This window comes from Geotrypetes seraphini, chromosome 7 (genome assembly GCF_902459505.1).
Source record: "Geotrypetes seraphini chromosome 7, aGeoSer1.1, whole genome shotgun sequence".
NCBI lineage: Eukaryota > Metazoa > Chordata > Amphibia > Gymnophiona > Dermophiidae > Geotrypetes > Geotrypetes seraphini.
The window spans coordinates 188754117-188780661 of record NC_047090.1 but is presented as its reverse complement, the minus strand read 5'-3'; the positions used below and the strand labels follow the sequence as shown (position 1 = coordinate 188780661).

The following is a 26545-nucleotide window of genomic DNA, read 5'->3' as shown; positions in this document are numbered from 1 at the left end:
ATAGAAGAGGTACAAGTGAATCCATTTTTTGCTCCATCAGAAATGACAAAGACTAGGGGACACTTGATAAAGTTACAGGTAAATGCCTTCAAAACCAATGGGAGGAAATATTTTTTCACTCAGAGAATAGTTAAGCTCTGGAACTCATTGCCAAGGATGTGGTAACAGCAGGTGACGTAGATGGGTTTAAAACAGGTTTGGTCAAGTTCCTGGAGGAAACGTCCTTAGTCTGCTTTTGAGACAGACATGGGGCTCGGTAGCATGCTACTATTTGGGGTTTTCAAAGAATAGAAAAAAGGGGGTAATGATCATCCAAATGATTTGAACTATTATCATCTATCAAATGTAAACTGCAGAAAAGTGCTCACTTAAATATAGCCACCAAAGTATAAAGGGGAAGAGGACATCATAACAGAACATGGATCAGATCATAGAATCTCATATTTATTTCTTTTGATTTTTATCCCGTCCTCCCAGTAGCTCAGAACGGCCTACAAGCAGACATTCACAGTGGAGTATATTTGGATAGTACAAAGATTATACAGCAATTTAAGTACAGGTTAAGAATGGACTATATAGTAATTTAAGTAGAGGTTCAGGATGGAGGAGGGAGGGGAGAAGGAAGGGGGAGTTTAAGGGGTAGATCGCAGTTGTAATTTTGCTTGAAGAGGAGGGTCCTTACCGCTTTCCGGAAGGTCATCAATGAGTTCTGTAATCTGATTTGCGGGGGGAGTTGGTTCCAGAGTTGGGGGGATGAAGTGACTCAAGCCATTCCCCAGGACCGGATTTTCCTATAGGCTAACTAGGATTCAGCCTAGGGCCTCAAGATCCATGTCACATTATTTATAAAGATTAGTACCAATAACAACATGATTCATTTAACATATTGATATATATCACAGTAATGATGTATTTTATTATCTCTCACGTAATTTACAAACTTAAAAATAGGAAGTGAAAGGGCCTCATAAGTGGAATAGCCTAGGGCCTCTTTTCATCTAAATCCGGCCCTGCCTTTCCCCTTTCCTGCAAGGCAGGTTCTAATCATATGTCCAAATCCTCCAACCACCTAAAGGTGAGATCAAGTTGCAAGTCCTAAGCCAAATCAATTCAATCATGAAATTTTTTTTTTAAGTTTTATTTTATTACTGAAGCACTGGCACTATTTGGGTTTTTGCCAGGTACTTGTAAGCTGGATTGGCCACTGTGAAAGCCCATCGGTCTGACCCACGGTCCTTTACTTCCTCATAGACCTTCCAAACAAATTGATATCTAAGTTGCAACACTTCAAAATGTATCCGCTAAGATGATCTTTTGGAGAAGTAAGGCCCTCTTTTGCAAAGGCGTGCTAAGCATTTAGCGTGCACTAAATCAACACGTGTGCTAACCGCTAATGAGTCCATAGGATAACATGCACATGGTAGCGTTTAGCATGTCATTAGCGTGTGCTAATATTTACCGCGCGCTAAAAAGCATAGCGCACTGTAGTAAAAGAGGTGGAAAATTTAGTAGAGCAACATTGGTTACCATGAGCTGTAAGGACTGAATTTTGTCTTTCAAAATCTTAGGCCTTGTTACCTAATATACCCCCCCCCCCCCTTTACTAAACCGAAATAGCAGTTATTAGTGCAGGGAGCCGCGCTGAATGCTCCACGCTGCTCTCGATGCTCATGGAGTTCCTATGAGCATCGGGAGCCGTGCAAAGCATTTAGCGCAACTCCCTGCGCTAATAACCGCTATTGCGGTTTAGTAAAAAGGGGGCCGGGGTGATAACTTTTCTGATATTTCAGACAAGGTCTCATTCATCTAGATCAGTGGTCTCAAACTCGCGGCCCGGGAGCCACATGCGGCCCGCCAGGTCCTATTTTGATGCCCTCGGTATGTTTATCATAAATCACAAAAGTAAAATCAAACAGTTTCTTGATCATATATCTCTTTAGCTATAAATTACAATATTATTAAGACTTAGGCAAAAGGAAAGAGTTTTACCTCATGCAAAATTGCCACTTTTTTAATAAGACATTAACTATTTTTTCTGAGGCCCTCCAAGTAGCTGTTTTAAGAAAGGTTTGGACAAGTTCCTGAAGGAAAAGTCCATAGTCTGTTAAGACATGAGGAAGCCACTGCTTACCCTGGATCGGTAGCATGGAATATTGCTACACCCAAGAAAGCGAATAGAATGCTAAGTATAATCAGGAAGGGTATTACAACCAGAACAAAATAAGTTATCCTGCCGCTGTATCGGGCGATGGTGCGTCTGCATCTGGAGTACTGCATCCAATATTGGTCACCGTACCTTAAGAAGGATATGGCGATATTCGAGAGGGTTCAGAGGAGAGCGACACGTTTGATAAAGGATATGGAAAACCTTTCATACACTGAGAGACTGGAAAAACTGGGGTTCTTTTCCTTGGTGAATAGAAGACTAAGAGGGGACATGATTGAGACCTATAAGATCATGAAGGGCATAGAGAAAGTGGAGAGGGACAGATTCTTCAAACTTTCGAAAACTACAAGAACGAGAGGCCATTCGGAAAAATTAAGAGGGGACAGATTCAGAACCAATGCTAGGAAGTACTTCTTCACCCAAAGGGTGGTGGACACCTGGAATGCGCTTCCAGAGGGTATGATAGGGCAAGGTACGGTATTGGAGTTCAAGAAGGATTTGGACAGTTTTCTGAAGGAAAAGGGGAAAGAGGGGTATAGATAGAGGGTTACTATACAGGTCCTGGACCTGGTGGGCAGACTGCTGGGCATGATGGACCTCTGGGATGACCCAGCAGAGGCACTTTTTATGTTCTTATGATGTTCTAATTATGGTTGTAACTGTAAATTCAGATTGCTCTTCTGTTTATTAATATAATTTTTACTCTTTTGTAAACAGTCTAGAACTTTTGATCAAGATGGTATATAAATAAATGGTTATTATAATTATAATTAATATTATTATTATTAACTGAATCAATGCCAGAAAGTTGATGGAGAGTGTAGAATCTGTCGCAAAAAGTAAACATAAAGAAAGCAACTTTGACCATTGAGATATGAGAAATTCCAGTGAGATTTATTATCTTTGAACTTGACACAGGCCTTGTTTTGGCATAAAATGCCTGTATCAGGGGTCTGTAGAAGGCAATTCTGAAATACTTCTAAAGTTGGGGGGACTTGATGTATTAATTTATATTGGGGATAGCTCAAATTTTTATGTCCATTGATCCATGTGCAAATTAATGCTTCAAGTCCCCCAACTTTAGAAGTATTTCAGAATTGAAACATGGCCTATGTCGGTCCAATGATAATAATTCTCACTGGAATTTCCCATATTTGGATGGCTGAGGTTGCTTTCTTCTTTGAGAAAGTTGATGATAGTCAGCAAGGCCCTGAGGATCTATAAAGCTGGTCGTTTGGGGGACAGCCTTGCTAATTTTAGAATGTGTTTAGATTATGGTAGAAGTTGATGGTAAGATATGGAGAGGGCTGAGTGTGACTTGAAAAAAGAGAGATCCATATATCTTACAAATGGTCATGCTCCATGACTGGAAAGCTGTGAGCACAGGAAGAACTAGAAAGACTGGAGGGGTGATTTTGTCTTTATAGAAACATGATGGCAGATAAAGGCCAAATGTACCATCTAGTCTGCCCATCCGCAGTAACCCTTATCTCTCTCTCTTTCCGAGAGATCCCACTTGCCTATCCCAGGCCTGTATGTATAAAGAAAAGAAATAGAGCATTTGTTTCCAGTTTTTCTCAAATAAACCCCAATCATCCATATAGAAGTCATTGTGGATAGACAGAACCAAGGAACTGAGGTATCTTATCTAATAAAAGTATTTGCCGTCTCCTCCCATAAAAGGAATCTACCATCCTAAAATCTTTTGCCTGCCAATTAGCTTTTGACCTGGTAGCCAAGGCAACAGGCAACCACACTGCCAGCTAGCAGCTCAGAGCCCCTGTTTATTTCTCTTTGGATTACTAAAAGACGTTCTCCACCTAATTAATTATTTTTAATTATATACCTTTCTAACAAAACTGAGGGTAAGTAGTAATATATAACACAACACAAATATTAGTACATGAAATAATACAATAACATCGAATCATATTACACACAACATCATATAAAGCAGCACAATAATAATATATTTTCCGTAACTGCTCCCTCGCTTTGGAACGCAGCCCCATATCACTTAAGAGAGATTACATTGCTAGATAGCTTCAAATCCAGTTTTAAACCATTTCTTTTTAAAGATGCGTTTGGCACATAATCGTCCTTCTAAGAATATTTTAAGACTTTGTTAGATCAACCTTTTCGGCCGACCTTCTGGCTTTTCCCCTCCTTTTGTTCTTTCCTATATTAATATTGTAGTTCTCCCCCTTTTTATCCTCTTGTTCCAGTTAGTTATTGTCTACTCTTATGTATTTGTCTTATATTTAGTTTTTTTTAATAATAATTTTTATTTAGAAAATTTTTGTAAATACAAAGCATAACAAGGAAGAACAACAAGAAAAGTCTACCGTGTGGTTTTTTCACGGTGACTAAAAGATCCCAACAATATCAACCAAGGAACCCAACCAAACACCCACCCAAGCACTCCAGTGTCAAAAGTTCAAAATGGAACTACGAGCTCTAGGAGACAAACTTTCCCAAACAGGAGCCCATATTGCCTGAATCTTTGTCTTACATTTAAGGGCTCCTTTTACTAAGCTGAGGTAGCGTGTTTTTTTTTGTGTGTTTTTTTAAATAAATCTTTATTAATTTTCAAATGTTAACAGTGCCATACAATGAATTTAAACATAAACACTACACAGAACGCACTTTAAATACACAAATCATTAAAAGAACAAATCATTTTCTCCCTATAATTAATAGAAGTACATATTTAATTTCAATAATATAGATAATTAAGTATAGCAAACATTAATACATTCCCCATCCCGGATGTGTAAGGAAGTCAAATAAAAGGAAAGGTACATGACAGTTATTGTGACTTAATAAATGCAGTCAATGGGCTCCACTCCCGCGCTACATGGAAAAACTAACACCAGCTCTATGGGGGTGTTAGCATCTAGCAAAGCTTAGTAAAAGAAGCCCTAAGTATCTATGGTTTAATTTTTTCTTCCCTTTTTTGTTTTGTTTTATTTCTGATGTTAAACTATGTATAATAATAATAATAATAATAATTTATTTCTTATATACCGCTATACCGTGAAGTTCGAAGCGGTTTACAATAAAGATACATTTGACAGTACATGGGATAGAAACGGTTTACAATAAAGATACATTTAGTCAGTACATGGGATGCAAGTGGGTTACAATACAAGTGGTTTACTATCAAGGTGCATTTTGTCAGTGTAAGGGATACAGGTGGGTTACCATAAAGATACATTTAGTCAGTACATGGGTTACAATAAAGATACGTTTTGTCAGTACATGGGGTGCAGGTGGGTTACAATAAAGATACATTATGTCAGTACATGAGATTCAAGGTGGAAAGTATAATTAGTTTCGGGCCTTGGAATTAGGGGGCGAGGTGGAAGGGTCATGGCGAAGAAGAGTTGGGTATGGGAATTTAGAATTTGTTAAACAGTCGAGTTTTCAGGGATTTTCTAAAGTCTGCGTATGTAGTGGCCTCAATTATGGGCTTTCCAAGCCATGTGTTCAGCCTGGCTGCCTGGAATGATAACATTCTATCTAGAAACTTTTTGTATTGGTAAGATTTGAAGGAGGGGTAATTAAATAGGTTTGTTCTGCGAGTGCTCTTGTTGGACTCGTTGGGGGGGGAACTGGGAGATTAGGTAAGCTGGAAGAATCCCAAAGACAGCTTTGTAGCAAAAACAAGCAAACTTGAAGAGGACTCTGGATTCTGCGGGTAACCAGTGGAGTTTCTGATAATAAGGGGAAATGTGTTCCCATTTTTTTAAACCGTGGATTAGTCGGATCGCGGTGTTCTGAATTAATCTCAGCTTGTTGAGGTTCTTTTTATAAGCTCCTAGGTATATGATGTTACAGTAATCTAGGTGCTTAAGATGGATGATTGTACTAGTAAACGGAAGGACTTTTCATCAAAAAATTTTTTAATAGTGCGAAGTTTCCAGAGGACTGAAATACATTTTTTAAACAGTACGTTTGTGTGGTTTTCCAGGGTTAGGTGTTTGTCAAGTGTTACCCCCAGAATCTTTATGGTTTGGTCAATTTTGTATTCTCGGCTCTGTAGATGAATTGAATTTTCTTTTATCTTTTCGTTGGGTGATGCCAGGAAGAATTTGGTTTTTTCTATGTTGAGTTTCAGTTTGAAGGCCATCATCCAGCGCTCTATTTGATTTAGGATGTTGGTTAAGGAGTTGGAGAATTGTGACGTTAGGGCAGTTAGCGGAATCACTACAGTAATGTCATCAGCTTAGATGTAGAAGGTGAGCCCTAGGCTTTGTAGCAGGTTTCCTAATGAGCTGAGGTAGATATTAAAGAGTGTTGGGGATAGGGGGGAACCCTGAGGTAATCCGCAGTTGTTATTCCAGCTATGGGAAAGTTTGTCATCTTTGAAGACCTGGTAGGATCTGTTCCTGAGGAATCCCTGGAACCAATTGTGAGTGTAGCCTGTGATGCCTGTGGTTCCTAGGCAGTTCAAAAGAATGGTGTGATCTACTAGGTCAAAGGCGCTACTTAGATCCAGTTGTAGGATCATGGTGCTGGTACCTTGGGTGAGGAGGGCATAAAGGTGGTTAAGTAGTGAGGCCATGATTGTTTCGGTGCTGTGACCAGATCTGAAGCCTGACTGGTTGTTGTGCAGTAAGTTGAATTTGTCTAAATATGAGTTTAGTTCAGCATTTACTAACCACTTTGAATATTGATAAGGCGGGATATCTAATTTTAATAAGCTTGAAACTTGTAAAATAAATTTAAATTAGGTCCCCCAATAGCAGCCCATGCCCTATAAAACAATTCCTTCCCCCCCCCAGACATTTACACACAAGCACACAAATAGCAAACTGGGATTATGGTCCAGGGGCTGCTTGAGCTGAAGAAACAGAATTGGCTTTGGGGAGGTTAAGGCTGGTGATGGCAGTGAAGGGAGGAAATTGCGACTAGGAGGGGACGAACATAGTTTGATGAGCTAAAAGAATGATCAAGTTTATTAAAAAAATTTGATAAAATGCTAATCATAAATTCTAAGCATTTTACAATAAAAAAATTAAAAAGGGGTCGAGATAACTATTAATGACATAATATTACTTACATGAAGCAATAGGATAGTGGGGAGAAATCCAATTTAAAAGAAAAGAGAGAACAATTAAGGATAATTACAAAATTACAAAATTCCTTCTGCTCGAAAAGGCCAAAACTGAAAATTAAAAACACCAAATACCCAATACAGCCTGAACTCAAACTCCTAGGAGTAACGATAGACAGATGCTGCACAATGCAGTCCCAAATCAATAAAACATCCCAGAAAGCTTTTTTAATTATGAGAAATCTACGTAAAATAAGAAAATTCTTCGACCCAGCACAATTCAGGCTAATTGTCCAATCCCTAGTCTTAGGTCTACTGGACTATTGCAATTCCCTCTATCTACCTTGTCCTGCCAACATGATAAAACAACTTCAGACTATACAAAACACTGCCCTCAGACTGATCTACTCCCTGAGAAAATATGATCCTATTACAACTGCCTTCCTAGACTCTCACTGGCTACCTATGCAAGCACGAATTCAATTCAAATTCTGTCTAATATTCAAAGCATTAAACGGCTCCGCCCCCCTTATCTAAACAACTGCCTAAACCAGATCCTCACCTCAAGACAAAGAAGAACTCCGAACCCTTTTGCCTTCCCTCCACTCAAGGGCACTCAGCGCAAAAAGATGTTTGATAACCTTCTGGTGACGCAAGCAGCAAAACTTAACCACTCTATCTCCAACCTTTTGACGGCAACGGGCGACTTCAAAACTTTTTGAAAAGAAATCAAAACCCTACTTTTCAAAAAATGTACCCAGATATCTTAACCCAACCCTTCCCCCTCCTCCTAGATAAATTCTCCCCCAAAACCTCCACTTAAATAATCTCTTCATCTCCAAAACACCAACCAAGTATTCAGATCCCTGATAACGTAATCTTATTTGTACTCTAACTGTAATCTATTTGTTATATCACACAGTAACGTACAGTCAATTTAATATCCAATTTGCAAGTTCTTCCAGAATTAATCCAGGTACCTCTCCTCCCTTGTAACCAAAAAAACAAACAACAACCCCAAAACTGTTGTAACTTCACTGGAAATGTCCAGTTAGCTCTTTTGTAATCCGCCTTGAACTGCAAGATATAGGCGGAATAGAAGTCCCTAATGTAATGTAATAATTACATAGGAAAGGGAAATAATAAATGATCTGGAGTTGGAGGGTGAGAAAATTAAGGCTAAGGGTAGAATGGCTGGGGCTGAAGTGAACTGCTGAGGATGATGGTGTCTCAGTGGGGCAATATTGAGGAGACCGAGGCAAGTGTGGATTGAGCAGGGGAGGAAAGAATTGAAAGAGGGATTACGGTAGACAGGCAGGTGATCTCAAAAATGGCGCCTTAAGTTAGGCACTCTACCTGCCACTTAACTTAATTGGGTTTAATTGGTGCACTAATTGGTTTTGCTCCAGGCTACTGTTATCTGATCTACAGAGGTGCCTTATGACGCCTGACGCCACTGTAGGCGTGGTGAGGTGCCTCCGTAGACACGATTCTCATGAAAGGTAGGCACTGGAAATGGAGGCCTTTGAAAGCCTGGCCTAGCTTTCATGTGGCTGTGATTCTGTAAATGGCACATTTGTATGACTCACCTCCAATATCACAGCTCTTATTTTATTATTTAAAAATTAAAAAGCTATTACGAAATATATCATTTATAATTTAATTAGTATAGTGCTCAGACCTAGTAATAACACCAAACTATGGTTGCCAATGGGACCATCATTGCCTTTACTGTCCCAAAGCCACGCTCAACAACAATATAAAAGTATTAACTCAATGAAAAGGATCACTTATCTTGTTGTTTGTTGTTTGATTGATTAGTGAGTGTTCTATGACTGACATGATGATTGGCGGCTGTTTTTAAGGTGGCCACCGATAACGGCACAGGTTACAGAATCCGGGCATAGGGAATGCCTTTCAAAATATTGCATTTTCCATGGGGTTACCTTTCTAATCTGAGAAAGAATGTACTGTGGGTTTGTTCCAGTGTGAAATTTTCCACCTCTCAAATCCTGTTATATACAGTAGATCGGTACTTTAGTGTTTACATATCCTGCTATCTAAATGTCAGTCATGAAAATTGTGAAGAGGAGAATCTCAACTGAATGGAAGAGCCTGCGTATCTGGTTCATCGCTTCCCTTTCTGCTAGCCCAGGGGCTCGAATCTGCTGATTGTATCATGAGTGACATAGCAACTCCATAAGACATCCAGGGAAGCTAAAGAAGAGGAGGAGATGGATCACTCAATAAAGATGTGAATTGGGTGATTTTAACCACAGAAAGTGCATTTGTTTTAAATCTAATAAGATTTTATTGTGAGTAATAAATATTTCCCACACTTACAATGCTATGAAGCAAGGAGTCCATCTATCCAGAAGTCATCAGTATTCCTGAGAAAGCCTTTCCTCAAGAGCAGCACTTTTTGGGTTTCTAGCTCATTTGGAGTTGGGGCTGAGATCTGGCCTTCATTCATAACTACCTCAGGATTTTTCCTTTGGTGTATATCCTCTCCTGACCCAGCCCGTTCACAGCAAGCACAGAGGCCACAAACATGACTCGCTTTGGAATTCAGCTAAAGGGTATCTGAAGTCACACCAGAAGGTGTTACCATTGCGCAGTGATTGGGACTTCTTTTCATTAGGATTTGAAGCAGTCTCACATCCAGCTGGTCTGGTGAGCAGAAGCCCGTCCGTTCTACTTTTTAGCAGTTACATTGGAACACGGGAAGCTAACGAGACAAATTTTATGATCCTCTTTGTCATAAATTATCCACATGCCAAGGCTTCATTTTAACTTCATGCACCTTGATTGTGTCTTTCTACAGAGCAAAAAAAATCTCTAACCAACCACAGTTTCTTTACTGTTTTTCTCCCTACGTGATGTCACCTTTCTCCGGTATCATTCTGCAGTATTCTGCTTTCTTATATCTCTGCTATTAACTCTGCAGCATTGCCTGACCTGAGATTCTCAGTCATGTTTTTCCTTCTTCAATTCTTGATTGCCATAGTAGTCTTCAAAGTGACATCTTAATCCATTCTGTAACCTAATAAAATGTATCACTTCCGTCCATTTACTTCTGTTTTCATATATATAATTTTAAGGAGATTTTTTAAAAAAGTTTTTATTAGGGCTGCCTGTTAATTGCACTTATTGCTGTGTTTAACACACTAATTATTAATTGCAATAAAATTTTTTAATCATGATCAATAATGAATCATGTGCATCCCAGCTTCTGCCTGCCTTCCTGTTTCTCCATTTCCCCCCCCCTACCCCACACAGTCTGGCATCTCTCTCTCCCCTTCTGGACCCAACCATAGTTCACTGGCTCTCTCCTTGCATCTGCACCCTGCACTTGGCTTATATTTGAAGTCAGTCTTTGGCCCTGCAGTGCCAGCATTAGTTATACTGAAAGTCCACCTGCAGTCTGCACCAAGCCTTTCCCTCTGATCCACCCGCCCCTTTTGACACAACTTCCTGTTTTCAGAAGGACAGACTGATTCAGAGGCTTCTCTTCAGCTGCAGCTGGCGCTGAAGGTCTGATGACTGGCTTCCAAGGTATAATGGGTGCCATGTGCATGGAAGGGAGAGAGAGCTGCAGTCAGCTCTGGGAGGGGAGGGAGAGATACCAGATTGTTTGGGAAGGATAGGGAAGGAATTAAGAGAGAACTGGGGCAGAGCCAAGAGGAGAGGAAGGGAAGGGGGAATTGGGGAGAGATGTCCCGAGGGAGAGAAGGATGGAGGGAAGGAAGTAGAGGGAGAAGAGAAACCGAAAGAGATATTTGGCTTAGAGGATGAAGGGAGGGGGGAGAGAGACAGAGAGAGAGAGATAATGGACCTGGAGTAGAGAGGGTGAAAGGAAGGAAGGAAAAGAGAGAGGCATTGGATTGGGGGGTGGGAGAGAGGGAAGAGAGAGATAATGAAATTGTGGTTAGAGGGGGAAGGGAGGGAGAGAGAGAGAGTTGGACCTGGAGTGAGAGTAAAGAAGATATTGGGAGAGGCTCTTGGAGACCTGGATCTTTGGTCCCAGGACCCCTCGAAAGCTGCAATACCTGCTCAGTCGTTGGTGGGGTAGATGAAGCCCCATCAGCTGAAGAAATCTGCTGCTTGAGTTGCCCCTTTCCTCTTCATACTGCGTCAGGAGCGAAGAAGTCCACGGCATGACTCAGTGCTTGCACTTCCAAATCATGTTCAGTTCATGCATAAACTGAGCATGCTTGGAGACTGCCAGCATTTGCAGCTGGAGGCACTCCACTAACTTCCTTTAAGGGTTGTGAACAGACATTTTTGATTGATTTATTTGTTTTAATACAAATGTATATTCTGCACAGACTATCTAGGTGGAGTTAATAATATTCTATATCTTCATTCTTAATCTTTTTCTTTGGCCTTCCAAAGTCCAAGAGTTTTTGCTCTTAGTCTATTCCGAATACTGTTGTTTGTCCTGTTACCCATTTTAAAAGTAGGACCATATCATACCAATCTTGCATGTGTTCTGCAAAGCATCTTGGTATTAAATGAACAAGGTAAAATTGTGTTGTATAAAAATATGATTACTCCTTTTTTATCTATCATCCTTTCTGTCATTTTTGTGACTCCTTGAATCAAGCTCCTTGATTTACACTTAGCAGAACTAGAAAATGAAGAATCGTACAGACAGAATGGGTTGTGGATCCTCGAGATTTGAATTAAAGGACTGGACTGACTGTGTGTTGTGAAGCTCAGTGATACCCTAAGTAGAAATGGAGTGTGAGAAATACATTGTAGGGGTTCTCATGTACAGTATCTTGTAGATCATGGCTAATCCAAGTTCAGTTTAGTAGTAGAAACATAGAAACATGATGGCAGATAAAGGCCAAATGGCCCATCTGAAGCATCCACTATCTTCTCCCCTCCCTATTGGCTAAGGCTCTTTGCATCTCCTTTTCCTGTAGGCTAAGGCTCTTTACACCTGCATTGTGATGTCACAGAACTTTAGAAACATGATGGCAGAAAAAGGCCAAATGGCCCATCCGGTCTGTCCATCTGCAGCATCCACTATCTCCTCCTCTCTCTATTGGCTAAAGCTCTTAACATTTGCATCTCCTCTTCCTATAGGCTAAGGCTCTTTACACCTGCATTGTGATGTCACAGAACTTTAGTAACATAGAAACATGATGGCAGAAAAAGGCCAAATGGCCCATCCAGAGCATCCACTATCTCCTCCTCTCCCTATTGGCTAAGGCTCTTAACATTTGCATCTCCTCTTCCTATAGGTTAAGGCTGATGTCACAGAACTTTAGTAACATTGAAACATGATGGCAGATAAAGGCCAAATGGCCCATCAAGAGCATCCACTATCTCCTCCTCTCCTTATTGGCTAAGGCTCTTAACATTTGCATCTCCTCTTCCTATAGGCTAAGGCAATTTACACCTGCATTGTGATGTCATAGAACTATATGGTTATAGAAACATTGTAACATGATGGCAGATAAAGGCCAAATGGTCCATCCACAGCATCAACTATCTCCTCCTCTCCCTATTGGCTAAGGCTCTTAATTTTTGCATCTCCTCTTCCTATAGGCTAAGACTCTTTACATTTGCATTGTGATGTTACAGAACTTTAGTAACATAGAAACATGATGGCAGATAAAGGCCAAATGGCCCATCAAGAGCATCCACTATCTCCTCCTCTCTCTATTGGCTAAGGCTCTTAATATTTGCATCTCCTCTTCCTATAGGCTAAGGCTCTTTGCACCTACATTGTGAGGTCATAGAACTTTAGTAACATAGAAACATGATGGCAGATAAAGGCCAAATGGCCCATCCAGTCTGTCCATCTGCAGCATCCACTATTTCCTCCTCTCTCTATTGGTTAAGCTCTTAACATTTGCATCTCCTCTTCCTATAGGCTAAGGCTCTTTGCACCTACATTGTGAGGTCATAGAACTTTAGTAACATAGAAACATGATGGCAGATAAAGGCCAAATGGCCCATCCAGTATGTCCATCTGCAGCATCCACTATTTCCTCCTCTCTCTATTGGTTAAGGCTCTTAACATTTGCATCTCCTCTTCCTATAGGCTAAGGCTCTTTGCACCTACATTGTGAGGTCATAGAACTTTAGTAACATAGGAACATGATGGCAGATAAAGGCCAAATGGCCCATCCAGTCTGTCCATCTGCAGCATCCACTATTTCCTCCTCTCTCTATTGGTTAAGCTCTTAACATTTGCATCTCCTCTTCCTATAGGCTAAGGCTCTTTGCACCTACATTGTGAGGTCATAGAACTTTAGTAACATAGAAACATGATGGCAGATAAAAGCCAAATGGCCCATCCAGTCTGCCTATCTGCAGTAACCATTATCTCTTTCTCTCTCCGAAAGATCCCAATAGTAGTGTGTCCCTCTGGTGATAAAGATCACTTTAAAATGTGTGTGTATATGTGACCAACTCTTCATTTGATTACTCTTGGCTGCTACACAATTAAAGTGGTAAAAAACAAAACAAAACCTGAAGCAGCTATTTGCTATTTGTTTTCTCAATTGAAAAGGAAAGAAATTCAAGGTAGACTTAGGGAGGTGATTTTGGAAGATTTACATGCTATTTATGAATATTAAATATAAAATTTTCCACAAGTAAGTAGGCATATCTGTATGATAATTATTTATATTGAAAAGAATGTATAATTTCAGGGAGTGTTCTCTCCTACACCATGGACAGGAAGGCAATTCCTGCACTGTGACCTTCAAGAAACCTTGGGTTAAGATTCTCTTCAGATTACACAGGCACTTCCTGTTTATGGCCATCACCAAAGCTATGGAATTATCATTGTTGTGATCCTTTCTGCAATCTTTATGTTGCTGTTAGAACTAGTGTCCTGTAATCTCACATGGATGCCTTGTGTGTGATTTTGTGAGTGTTGGTTATAGAATGAGAGCAGCTACATGAATGATGTCATTATTCTTTAAAGTTAGCACATTTCTATTGCAAGCAATTTCAAGGGGTGAGCAAATGGGAGGGGCATCTAAATTTATAAAATAATACCATTTTTAATGCAACTGCCACATTTAGGCATGAGTATTTATACCTGCTGTTGACATGGCATAAATACGTCTACCTAAATGTTGGCATGGTAATACTGACTTATGCTAGTATCCTATAATGATGGCTATAGGTGTAATTATAGAATTCATACTTCATGCATGATATTTTGGCACCTCAATTTCTTGAACTGACCCCAATTTATGAATTAATTTTATTTTAAATCAGAACTATGATCCCCCTTCAGCACCATGGACAGGAACATGATATGAGTTGGTTGATGTTCAGGACTCTTGAACTTTGGTGACGTTCCTTCAACATCTTGGACAGGAGCGCACCAGCACTTGGACTGTTTCAAGCATATTGCTCAGTGGAATCTGTATAATGTACCTCGATGATCTTGCAGACAGTGATATTAAAGTTATGCTCAGAGCCACTCGTGACATATAAAAACATTGTATTTACTTTTTTGTCTTCTGAACACCAACCAGTTACGGGGCTCTTTTGGAAGTGAATTGAAAACATTTTACATGAGCACCCAGTGAATTCCAGCTATGCGTCTAGCATTGTCTGTCAGTTTCCAGCTTTGTCCTTCAGTCCTCTTATCATTACAAAAGCAATCTTGTGATAGCAGAGTCCTCACCTGGTCAGAATCTCAAAGCTTTCTGATTATAATTTAAGCGCCAGCCCTGCAGCCGCTTCTTGATTGCTGCAATCTGCATGTCTGTTTTTGAAGACAGATGCAGCCTTCTCGGGAATGAGGGTAATTTCCATTTCAGGCTGTAGCAGTACAGTTCCTGTTTGACTTATCTTTCTCCACCTTATCATTAGCCAAAATTCGACTGTAACAACACCCACTTAAACTAATAACTCTAAAATTAATTACATAGCTTAAGAAAGCATTAGTTCATTAAGAAGCTTCACAATGAACGTTCGAAGATCTGGGCTTGTACTGGTTGGCAATATGGCCATTAAACTGAACCAGTGCATCGCCATGCCACCTTGCCAATTCTTCACCTAAGTCACAGCTTTGCATCTGTTGTAATCTTACTTGAACGATGGAAGGCCACTGATGTTAATGTTCCTGTTTGTGCACTGAAGAAAATGCACATCCATCCAGAATCTAGCAGCCTTAATATAGCCCAGAACAACAGTGCATCTGCTTGCCATAAAGAAGATTTGTTATAGCAGAACTTGAGAGAAGTTTTTTTTTAATTTTAATAAGCAGATTTAGTATGAAGAAAGGCCTCGATAGCTGCATCTGTTCTGTATTTTTTGAATGTCCGGGACTGCAAGCCGTTCTAAGCAAAGCAGGTGGGTTTTGGTGGAGAACAGTAAGCAGAGAGCAATTAGATTTTGAATTGGTGCAAAAGCATAGACTGATAACAGCAGGCAAGGCTGCTAATTTTCTGTTTGGTTTTTCAATCAAAGCTAGAATCTTTGTAGCAGCCCAATGTCACAGGTTAGTGCCATGCGCTTCCAAGCCCCAGATCTGATTTTGCTTCTCAGTCACACAAGATGGGCAGAGTACTGCTTTGAGACAGCCTTGCATTTAATTCCATTTATTATCTGCCAATACAGCTAATATATGACTTAAGCAGAGTCCATTATGCAAAAATAGAAAACCAAAACAATCAGTATACGCTTGAAATAAAAGCAGTCAGAATATGTCTGCCTCGTGTTTGTCTACTAAAAGCATGCACCAAATAGTCTGCCTTAAGCTCCTTTCTGAACTGAAGGTACAGTAGTCATTTTGGAGATGAACTGCAAGGTCCAGAGAATAGGTCTAGCAACAGGTAATGGCAAAATCCAGAAATAGTGAATGTGAATAAACGCTTTAAGAGGAAAATAGAGAGCTCAGTCTTAGGCCCGACCCTATTCAACATCTTTATAAGACTTGGCAGAAGGGCTTTGAGGTAAAATAGCATTATTCGCTGATGACGCCAAACTAAGTAATGTAGTGGGCAAATGTACAACGGACGAAGATTCAATGCCCGACAACATGACGCACTACCTACTCCTACTGGAGCGCTGGTCTAGGACCTGGCAACTTAGCTTCAATGCCAAAAAATGCAAAGTCATGCACCTAGGCAACCATAATCCATACAAGACTTATACCCTTAATGGTGAGATCCTAACAAGAACGGTAGCAGAACGAGACTTGGGGGTGATCGTCAGTGAGGACATGAAGGCTGCCAGTCAGGTAGAGCAGGCCTCATCCAAGGCAAGACAGATCCTAGGTTGCATACGCAGGGGTTTCGTCAGCCGGAAGCCAGAAGTCATTATGCCATTGTATAGATCCATGGTGAGGCCCCATCTGGAATACTGTGTGCAATTCTGGAGGCCACATTATCGCAAAGATGTGCTGAGATTGGAGTCGGTTCAGAGAATGGCCACCCGGATGGTCTCGGGACTCAAAGATCTCCCCTACGAAGAACGGTTAGATAAACTGCAGCTTTACTCGCTCGAGGAGCGCAGAGAGAGGGGGGACATGATCGAGACGTTCAAGTATCTCACGGGCCGCATCGAAGTGGAAGAAGATATCTTCTTTTTCAAGGGACCCACGGCAACAAGAGGACATCCGTGGAAAATTAGAGGCGGGAAACTATGAGGTGACACCAGGAAATTCTTTTTCACTGAAAGGGTGGTTGATCGTTAGAATAGTCTTCCACTGCAGGTGATTGAGGCCAGCAGCGTGCCTGATTTTAAGGCCAAATGGGATCGACACGTGGGTTCTATTCACTAAGCAAAGGTAGGGGAGGGTCATTAGGGTGGGCAGACTGGATGGGCCGTGGCCCTTATCTGCCGTCTATTTCTATGTTTCTATGTTTCACATAGGCGTAATTGCCTCATCAATGTGTTCCACATTTTAACACCTGCCACACAAAAAGCAGCTGCTCTAGTCTCAGCAAATCACACTTAAAAACCTAAGAATAGCTTTACCAGGTCAGACCAATGGTCCATCTAGCCTTGTAACCTGTTTTCACGGTGGCCAATTCAAGTCACAAGTACCTGGCAAAAACCCAAATAGAAACATAGAAATAGACGGCAGATAAGGGCCACAGCCCATCCAGTCTGCCCACCTTAATGACCCTCCCCTACCTTTCTCTGTGAAGAGATCCCACGTGACGATCCCATTTTGTCTTAAAATCAGGCACGCTGCTGGCCTCAATCACCTGAAGTGGAAGACTATTCCAACGATCTACCACTCTCTCTGAGAAAAAGTACTTTCTGGTGTCACTGTGCAGCTTCCCTCCCCTGATTTTCCACGGATGCCCTCTTGTAGCCGTGGGACCTTTGAAAAAGAAGATATCTTCTTCCACCTTGATACGGCCCGTGAGATATTTGAACGTCTCGATCATGTCTCCCCTCTCTCTGCGTTCCTTGAGTGAGTATAGCCGCAACTTATCCAGCCGTTCCTCGTACGGGAGGTCTTTGAGTCCTGAGACCATCCGGGTGGCCATTCCCTGGACCGACTCTGGTCTCAGCACATCTTTGCGGTAATGAGGCCTCCAGAATTGTACACAGTATTCCAGATGGGGTCTCACCATGGATCTATACAATGGCATAATGACTTCAGGCTTACGATTGACGAAACCCCTACGTATACACCCTATGTTTTGTCTAGCCTTAGTAGCATTCCAAGCAACATGGCATTTTCTGATTGCAGTGCTCTACTGGAACAACAACAGCAATTGCTTAAAATATAAAAGGTTTTGGGGGTTGGGGTTGGGGTTGGAGTGGTGGAGGTTTTGTATTATAAACCTTGGAACTTGCATGGGAGTGGTTCATACTCCTGTCTTGCACTGCCTATAGGTTTACTGTTGTCTAATTGCACTGCCTTTTGATTCTCTGTGGATGGGTTTCTGTGCTTTTCTTCTGTGCAATGTTTCTCCAATAAAAATATTTTCAGAAAAAAAAAAAAAGGGGTTTTGGATGGTAAAGCATTTGATGAGCAATCAAGATTACTTTATATTGGACTCTATGTGCTACTGGTAACTAGTACAACTTCCAAAGACATGGCCTTGTTATAGTTATTTCAAGATGCAGTGCATTACAGTAGTCCAGTCTGGAGCTAACCATTTCCTGAACTACAGTTCTAAAATCAAAAGGTATCAGCATCGGGTTTAAACAATGTAGTATATGGAAATAGCCACAACAGGCCTGAATACTTGTAGTTTTATCAATTTGCCACTTCATCGTTAAACCAGAGTCCAGTTTTACTTTTAATATTGTCCTTTCCTTTTTGACCAATAAGTCTACACCCAATATATCTACAACCTCTGGCCACATCTTTTCACCACCCTGTCCCACAAACATTATTTCAGTCTTTCCCATGTTCAAACTCAAATCATGGGCATTCATCCAAACTACAACTTTCAATATGCAGAATTCTAAGCTATTTTTCAGATCTTTCCCCGATCTATTAGCTGGAAAAAAATAAAATATCACCTGTATATTGTCTATAATGGCCATTCAATGACTCAAAAACCTTTCCTAATGATGCCACATAATCAATGAATAATAATGCCGACAATGCTGATCCTTTAGGAACTCCTCTTCCTAGAGAGGCTTCTGTGGACACTTCAACCCCATTCGATAAATGAAAAGTCCTATCAAACAAATAAGATGCAACCAATGCAAGACTTTACCACTCATCCCTAATTTTTCCAATTTCATCAACAACAATTGTAGGTTCACCGAGTCAAATGTCCCAAATACATCTAACAAAATCATGCAATATGTTTCTTTTTGATCCATTCCTAACCTCAAAATATTTATTGCAGATACCACCAACACTATGCACCTGTTTGAATCCAAATTGATATGGATTCAAGCAACCCACATCCTCAACAAATGCAGATATCTGTGTCAATACTTTTCTTTCCAAAATTTTCCCAATGAATGGCACAATAGAAATGGGTTAAAAATTAACCAATTGATTAGGGTCAGCACCTTCTTCAATATGGGTCTAACTGTTGATTGTGTACATCCATCTGGAAATATACCATCTCTCAGGGATTTGTTCACAAGCTTACTCATCGATGGAGCTATCTTCTCTGCAACTTGCCGAATAATCTCCAGTGAGCACGGATTGTAACAGAAAAATGTTAAGAAGAACCAGGAGATGCAATATGCTCTCGCACAGAGGATGTCTCTCCAAGAGCTTCTGCCCATGAAGGAAGGGTTAGGACAGCTGTTGTAGTTGGTGATTCAATCATTAGGCTTATAGATAGCTGGGTGGCTGGTGGGTGTGAGGATTGCCTGGTCACTTGCCTGCCTGGTGGGAAGGTGGCGGACCTCACCATTTAGATAGTGCTGGGGAGGAGCCAGCTGTCTTGGTACATGAAGGTACCAATGACATAGGAAAATGTGGGAGAGAGGTTCTGGAAGCCAAATTTAAGCTTTTAGGTAGAAAGCTGAAATCCAGATCTTCCAGAGTTGCATTTTGAGAAATGCTCCCAGTTCCATGTGCAGGACCCAAGAGGCAGGCAGAGCTCCGAAGTCTCAATGCATGGTTGAGATGATGGTGCAGAGATGAGGGATTTAGATTTGTTAGGAACTGGGTAACCTTCTGGGAAAGGGGAAGCTTGTTCCAAAAGGATGGACTCCACTTTAACTGGGTTGGAACTAGGCTGCTGGTGCTAACGTTTAAAAAGGAGATAGAGCAACTTTTAAACTGAGATGCGGGGGAAAGCTGATAGTCGCCAAGGAGCGGATGGTTTGGTGCAAGGACACTATTGAAACAGGATATTTAGGGAGTCCCAGTAGAGAGGTTTCAATAATGGTGAAAGAAAGCCAGGAGTGTTTAAGAGGAAAGTAGAATAAAATACTCAAATTTTCCCTGTCTTCTCAGCAGCCTGTAGTTACAAGGCAAAAACACAATTTGAAGTGTCTGTATACAAATGCTAGAAGCCTAAAAAATAAAATAGGAGAGTTAAAGTATATCGCACTGAATGATGAGGTAGATATAATAGGCATTTCGGAGACCTGGTGGAAGGAGGATAATCAATGGGACACTGTGTTACTGGGTGTCATTGTAGACAATACGAAGAAACCTTCCATCCAATGTGCAGTGGCGGCCCAAAAATCAAACAAGATGCTACAAATTATTAAAAAAGGGATGGTTAACAAGATTATGAATGTTATAATGCCTCAGTAACACTCCATGGTTTGACCTCACCTGGAGTATTGCGTTCAGTTCTGATCTCCTTATCTCAAGAATGATATAGCGGCACTAGAAAAGGTTCAAAGAAGAGTGACCAAGATGGTAAAGAGGATGGAACTCCTCTCTTATGAGGAAAGACTAAAAAGATTAGGGCTCTTCAGCTTGGAAAAGAGATGGCTGAAGGAAGATATGATTGAAGTCTACAAAATCTTGAGTGGATTAGAATGGGTACACGTGGATAGATTTTTCACTCTGTCAAAAATTACACAGACTAGGGGACACTTGATGAAGTTACAGAGAAATATTTTTAAAACTAATACCAGGAAACATTGCCAGAGGTTGTGGTAAGAGCAGATAGCGTAATTGGTTTTAAGAAAGGTTTGGACAATTTCCCGGAGGAAAAGTCCATAGTCTGTTATTGAGAAAGAAATGGGGGAAGCCACTGCTTGCCCTGGATAGGTAGCATGGAATGTTGCTACTCTTTGGGTTTTGGCCAGGTACCTTTTTTATTTTATTTTTTTCCTGTATTTATATTTTCATCAAATTTTTACAAGAAAATAACTTCTTGTTACAGAAATACAGTAGAATAATATTAATCCAAAAATATAGAAGTGGAATAATTTTACAGTCTTCCTTATACCACAATTAACGGCGGAGTGCAGCCTAAATACTATGAGAGGATAAATTCAACTAGGGTAAAAAAATAATAAGTAAGACTTAACACTAATTCACAGATTGCTACTACTTATTAATTGCACCTGTGCATACTTCATCAAGCTATCTTTTTCAGCTCCAGAATGGATTTTAACTGGTCTGGTGAAAAAAACACATACTTAATTTGGGTGTACTTTATAATGCATTTACAAGGGTATTCCAGAAGGAAAGATGCGCCCAAAGATATTACATCTTGTCTTAAAGACAAAAACTGTTTCCTTCTTTCTTGGGTGATTTTTGTCACATCTGGGTACGCCCATATTCTTTTAACATAAAACAAATTTTTAGAAAATAGTGTCATAAATGCATCCATGTCCTGTTGAAAACCTAATGTTGCTCTCAACGTTGACTCGGAGATAGATTCTTCAAGTATAGCAGAAATGTTCTTTAAATCAACCTGTGACGGTTGAGCAGATTGAACATATTCCTCTTCCATAGCCTCCTGAGATTTTTTTTAATAGTTGATGGAAGATAATATATTTTATTCAAAGGGAGAGTAAATTCTGAAGAGTAGCCAAGGATTTCCACCACATATTTTTTAAACATATCATATGGTAGAATACCAGGAGGTTTAGGAAAATTCAATATTCTCACGTTCAGTCTGCGATTATAATTTTCTAGCCTCCTTTGCAAAAAAGTATTGTCTTTTATTGCAGTGTTCTTATAATCATTTAATGACTGTACATCAGTTTGCAACTTCTTAAGTGAGCTTTTAGTCTCAACATTCATCTACTCAATAGTTTTAGTAACATTGTCCAACTTGGCTCCAAGAGCCTTTACCTCCTCTGCCGTCTTTGTTGTGGCAACATCCAGTTTCTGGAGCGTCTTGAAGATAGCTGACAGAGTGTCCTCGTTGGAGGAGAATGAACATAAGAACATTATTATTATTTTATTTCTTATATACCGCCAAAGCCGTAGTAGTTTGAGGCAGTTCACAACAAAGAAGGGCTGGACAATCAGCGAATAGTTACAATCAGCGAATACAGATACAATAAATATGCATGTGCGGGGAACAGGTAAAATATGAGGGGACAAGTGTAAGGTGGGCAGGGCGAAGAGGGTAAGGCAAAGAGAACTTGGGGAGCAGGGGTAGGGAGAGAGGGCTTAGGTTATAACATAAGCAATGCCTCCGCTGGGTCAGACCTGAGGTCCATCGTGCCCAGCAGTCCGCTCACGCGGCGGCCCAACAGGACCTGTGCAGTAATCCTCTATCTATACCCCTCTATCCCTTTTTCCAGCAGGAAATTGTCCAATCCTTTCTTGAACCCCAGTACCGTACTCTGCCCTATTATGTCCTCTGGAAGCGCATTTCAGGTGTCCACCACATGTTGGGTAAAGGAGAACTTCCTAGCATTCGTTTTGAATCTGTCCCCTTTCAGCTTTTCTGAATGCCCTCTTGTTCTCTTATTTTTTGAAAGTTTGAAGAATCTGTCCCTCTCTACTCTCTCTATGCCCTTCATGATCTTGTAAGTCTCTATCATATCCCCTCTAAGTCTCCTCTTCTCCAGCGAAAAGAGTCCCAGTTTCTCCATCTTTCAACATATGAAAGGTTTTCCATATCTTTTATCAGACGTGTCTGTCGCTCTCCTCTGAACCCTCTCGAGTAATGCCATATCCTTCTTAAGGTACGGCGACCAATATTGGACGCAATACTCCAGATGCAGACGCACCATCGCCCGATATAACGGCAGGATAACTTCTTTCGTTCTGGTAGTAATACCCTTCTTGATTATACCTAGCATTCTATTCGCTATCCTAGCGGCCACTGCGCACTGTGCCGTCAGCTTCATTGTCATGTCTACCATTACCCCCAAGTCCCTTTCTTGGATACTCTCCTTCAATAGCATCCCTCCTATCGTATAGCTGTACCTCGGGTTTCTGCTTCCCACAAGTAGTACTTTATATTTCTCAACATTGAACTTCATCTGCCATCTCCTACGCTGGTCTGCATCTGCCACTCTCCTAAGCTGGTCTGCATCGGCAGAAGCTTATCTGCCACGGAACCTCTCTCTGCGGGAGCGTCGGGTGCAACTTTGGCGTTCCTTCCACTTCCTGGACAGCAGCATCGGCCGGACAAGGAGGCAGAACAACCGGTGCCGGCGGTGAGTGAGATCTCCTGCCCCAGCGAGAATGAGTTCTCTCCACTCGTTCTCGCAGCGGGGCTTAACTCGCCCAATCTCGAGCAAATTGCCGGGAAGTACTGCTCCAAGGCAGGCGAGGGTGTTGAGGAACTAGGCACCCTCACAGTACCTTTTCTTTTTGTATGCGGCATTCTCGATAGCAGGAAATTCCTCTAGCGATGGGAGCGTTCTCAAAGCTTCACGCTCAGTGCCCCCATCTTGGCCACTCCCCGCCCAGGCTATTCTTATGTTCTTATGATCAAGAACCATTCCTTGCAGCATACCACTGGTAATGTCTCTGTCCTCAGACAAGATAAACGTCTGCCTATCTTAAAAAGAAAGACTGAAACCAGACCATGAAGTCTTTGCATGTGCATTGTGTATATCAGCCCTAACAATTGATAAAGTGCCTTTCACATATATAAAATCACAATGTACCAGGGAGTTCTAGGATGGAAAGTTCAATTTCCACTCCATCCTTCAAAGGGAAAAGAGGATGAACCAATTACATTTATTATCTTAGAAAGTGAGGCCCAGGGATGTCACTGAATCAATCCATTGTCCAAAGTATGGGAGACATGAACTTGCAGCCCAAATCTCCTTCTGACTGCTCCATTTACATAAAAACATACTGGGACAGATCGAAGGTCCATCAAGCCCAGCATCCTGTTTCCAGAAGTGGCCAACCGAGGTTCCAAGAACCTAGCTAGATCCCAAGTAGTAAAACAGATTTTATGCTGCTTATCCTAAGAATAAGCAGTGGATTTTCCCAAGCCATCTCAAGAATGGCCTATGGACTTCTCTTTTAGGAAATTATCCAGCCTCATGTAACACTCTTTGGGATTCAGAATTCATGATGTTCTCTCTCTCTCTAGCTCGATAATGTGACAGATATTAGGTGTTCCAACCTCTCTCAGCATTTCCTCTCTATATCTTTGAGGGTTGTAAGGCACTTTGAAATTCATTGGTGAAAATGACAACATGATTCTCTCTGTCTCGTCTGTTTCTTGGGCACAATCTTTAAGGAATGGGCATTGCAGGACAAAACGCCTTTCCATATTACCCAATGCATCTTTGCAGCAGGAGTTCAGCTCATCAGGCTGTGACAGAACACTTCCAGCATGAGCGGACACAGTCTCTTCTCACTGGCCACACAGTAATTGAACCGCTGACATGAAGCCTGGTGGTTATGATGGACTGAAAAGACGACAGATCAACCTCTTCATGAGCTGTTTATAATATCCTAGACAGTGGATTAATATGTGTAAATTCGAAACTTTTTCCCCTCTAATGGCATGTCACCAAAGAAGCTGCTGCAAGTGAATATTAGTTTGTATTGCTTTAGGAAGGACGGAATAGGTTCTGAAGTGAGTGACGCATTGAAAGTATTTAACCAACTCAGAACCAGAGTCTTCTTGGAATGTTACAACTCAAAACTCCTGCCAATTGAAGAAGAAATGTAATGAGCTTCTAATAAGAACTGCCATCTCCAGATCAGACCTTCGGTCCATCAAGTCCGGCGATCCACACACGCGGAGGCCCTGCCAGGTGTACACCTGGCGTAATTTATAGTCCACCATATCTTTATATGCCTCTCTTAAGGAGATATGCATCTAGTTTGCTCTTGAAGCCTAGGACGGTCGATTCCGCAATAATCTCCTCTGGGAGGGCATTCCTCCTGCTTCTTCTCAGAGAATCATCGTGCACAGGCTCTCCTTGATAAACAGATAAAAACAGCCATACTGGGACAGACTGAAGGCCCATCAAGCCCAGCATCCTGTTTCCAACAGTGGCCACCCCAGGTCCCAAGTACCTAGCTAGATCCCAAGTAGTAAAACTGATTTTATTTTGCTTATCCTAGGAATAAGCAATGGATTTCCCCAGACCATCTCAATAATGACCTATGGACTTCTCTTTTAGGGAATGATCCTAACCTATTTTAAACCCTGCTAAGCTAACTGCTTTCATCACATTTTCCAACAGTGAATTCCAGAGTTTAACTGTGTGAAGAAACATTTTCTACGGTCTGATTTAAATCTACTACTTAGTAGCGTCATCCAAAGCCCCTAGTCCTAGTATTTTTGGAAAGTGTAAACAAGCGATTCACATCTACCTTGTCCACTCCACTCAGTATTTTATAGACCTCTATCATATCACCCCTGAGCTGACTCTTCTCCAAACTGAAGAGCCCTACCTGTTTTAGCCTCACCCAAGGGGCAGATGACATGACCAAGCCCACTAATTCTGAGCATTGTGAGGTAGGAATTTTGTGGGTATGGAATAGGTTAATGGATTGAGGGAGGCTGAGATGTGATGAAGGTCGGGGGTGGGAAAGGGTGGTATGTTTGGGAAGGTTTGATTGGGAAAGCTAGTTTTAAGTAGTGGGACATCTGGCTCCCAGCCTTCTGGTATCGATGTGGAAATGGCTTTGGTTGTGCTGCTGTGTCTGTTGACAATTTGCCTCAGCATGTGGCTGTCTTGTGACTTCTGAAGCTTCTTGACAGCTGGGCACTGCTGAATTCTTGTATGGATTGGATGTTTAATGGGGAGAAATGGGGGGGGGAAGGGGCAATCGTGGAGTGTCATGACACAGATCTTTGGGACAGCACTTGCGTGATAAAATCTTTTAAAAACATTTAAAGTATGTTGTCAAGAGGCTGGATTCAGAAAATCAGCAGAACCCTCAAAACCTGGCAGAATCTGCATAACCTTACATCCTGCATTAACAAACTGCCCTTTTCAAACGTACCAACGTGAATGAAAACTTGTGACGTCACCACTCAAAACATCAATCGGAAAAATGTGAACAAGTACCCGCTGCCAAAAGGCAACACCAATTAGAAAAGCGGCTTGAAACACTTGTAGTGTCCTGTGATTGAACCATGAGGGGTGCGTTCAAAATATATATGTGGTAGAGTTGGTATAGATGAATCATTGCTATCTTTTCTGTTATAGTCTAAGCATAATAATTACATTACATTAGTGATTTCTATTCCACCAATACCTTGCGGTTCAAGGCGGATTACAAAAAAAGTTATCTGGCCATTTCCAGAGGAATTGAAGAGTAGAGCGAGTTGCTTCAGAGAATTGGGATGAGTCTTGCGGTGTTAGTTTGTCTTCAAGGATTTGTAGTCTGGGGTCGTTATCAGTAAATTGGAGAGTTGGTAGTCCAGTTTTGCTGCTTGTGTGGCTAGGAGGCCATCGTACAGTTTTTTTTTCGTTTGACGTCTCTAATTGGGGGATGCATGAACGGTTTGGGGGTTCTCCTATGTCCGGTTAAGGTGGTTTGGATTAGG

At 41.2% G+C, this 26545-nt stretch overlaps 1 protein-coding gene across 1 annotated transcript in view; it reads left to right on the top strand.

Moving 5' to 3' along the window:
* Positions 1 to 26545, top strand: part of ADCK1 (aarF domain containing kinase 1) — a 296483-nt gene that overhangs the window by 269613 nt on the left and 325 nt on the right. The window lies entirely within an intron of this gene.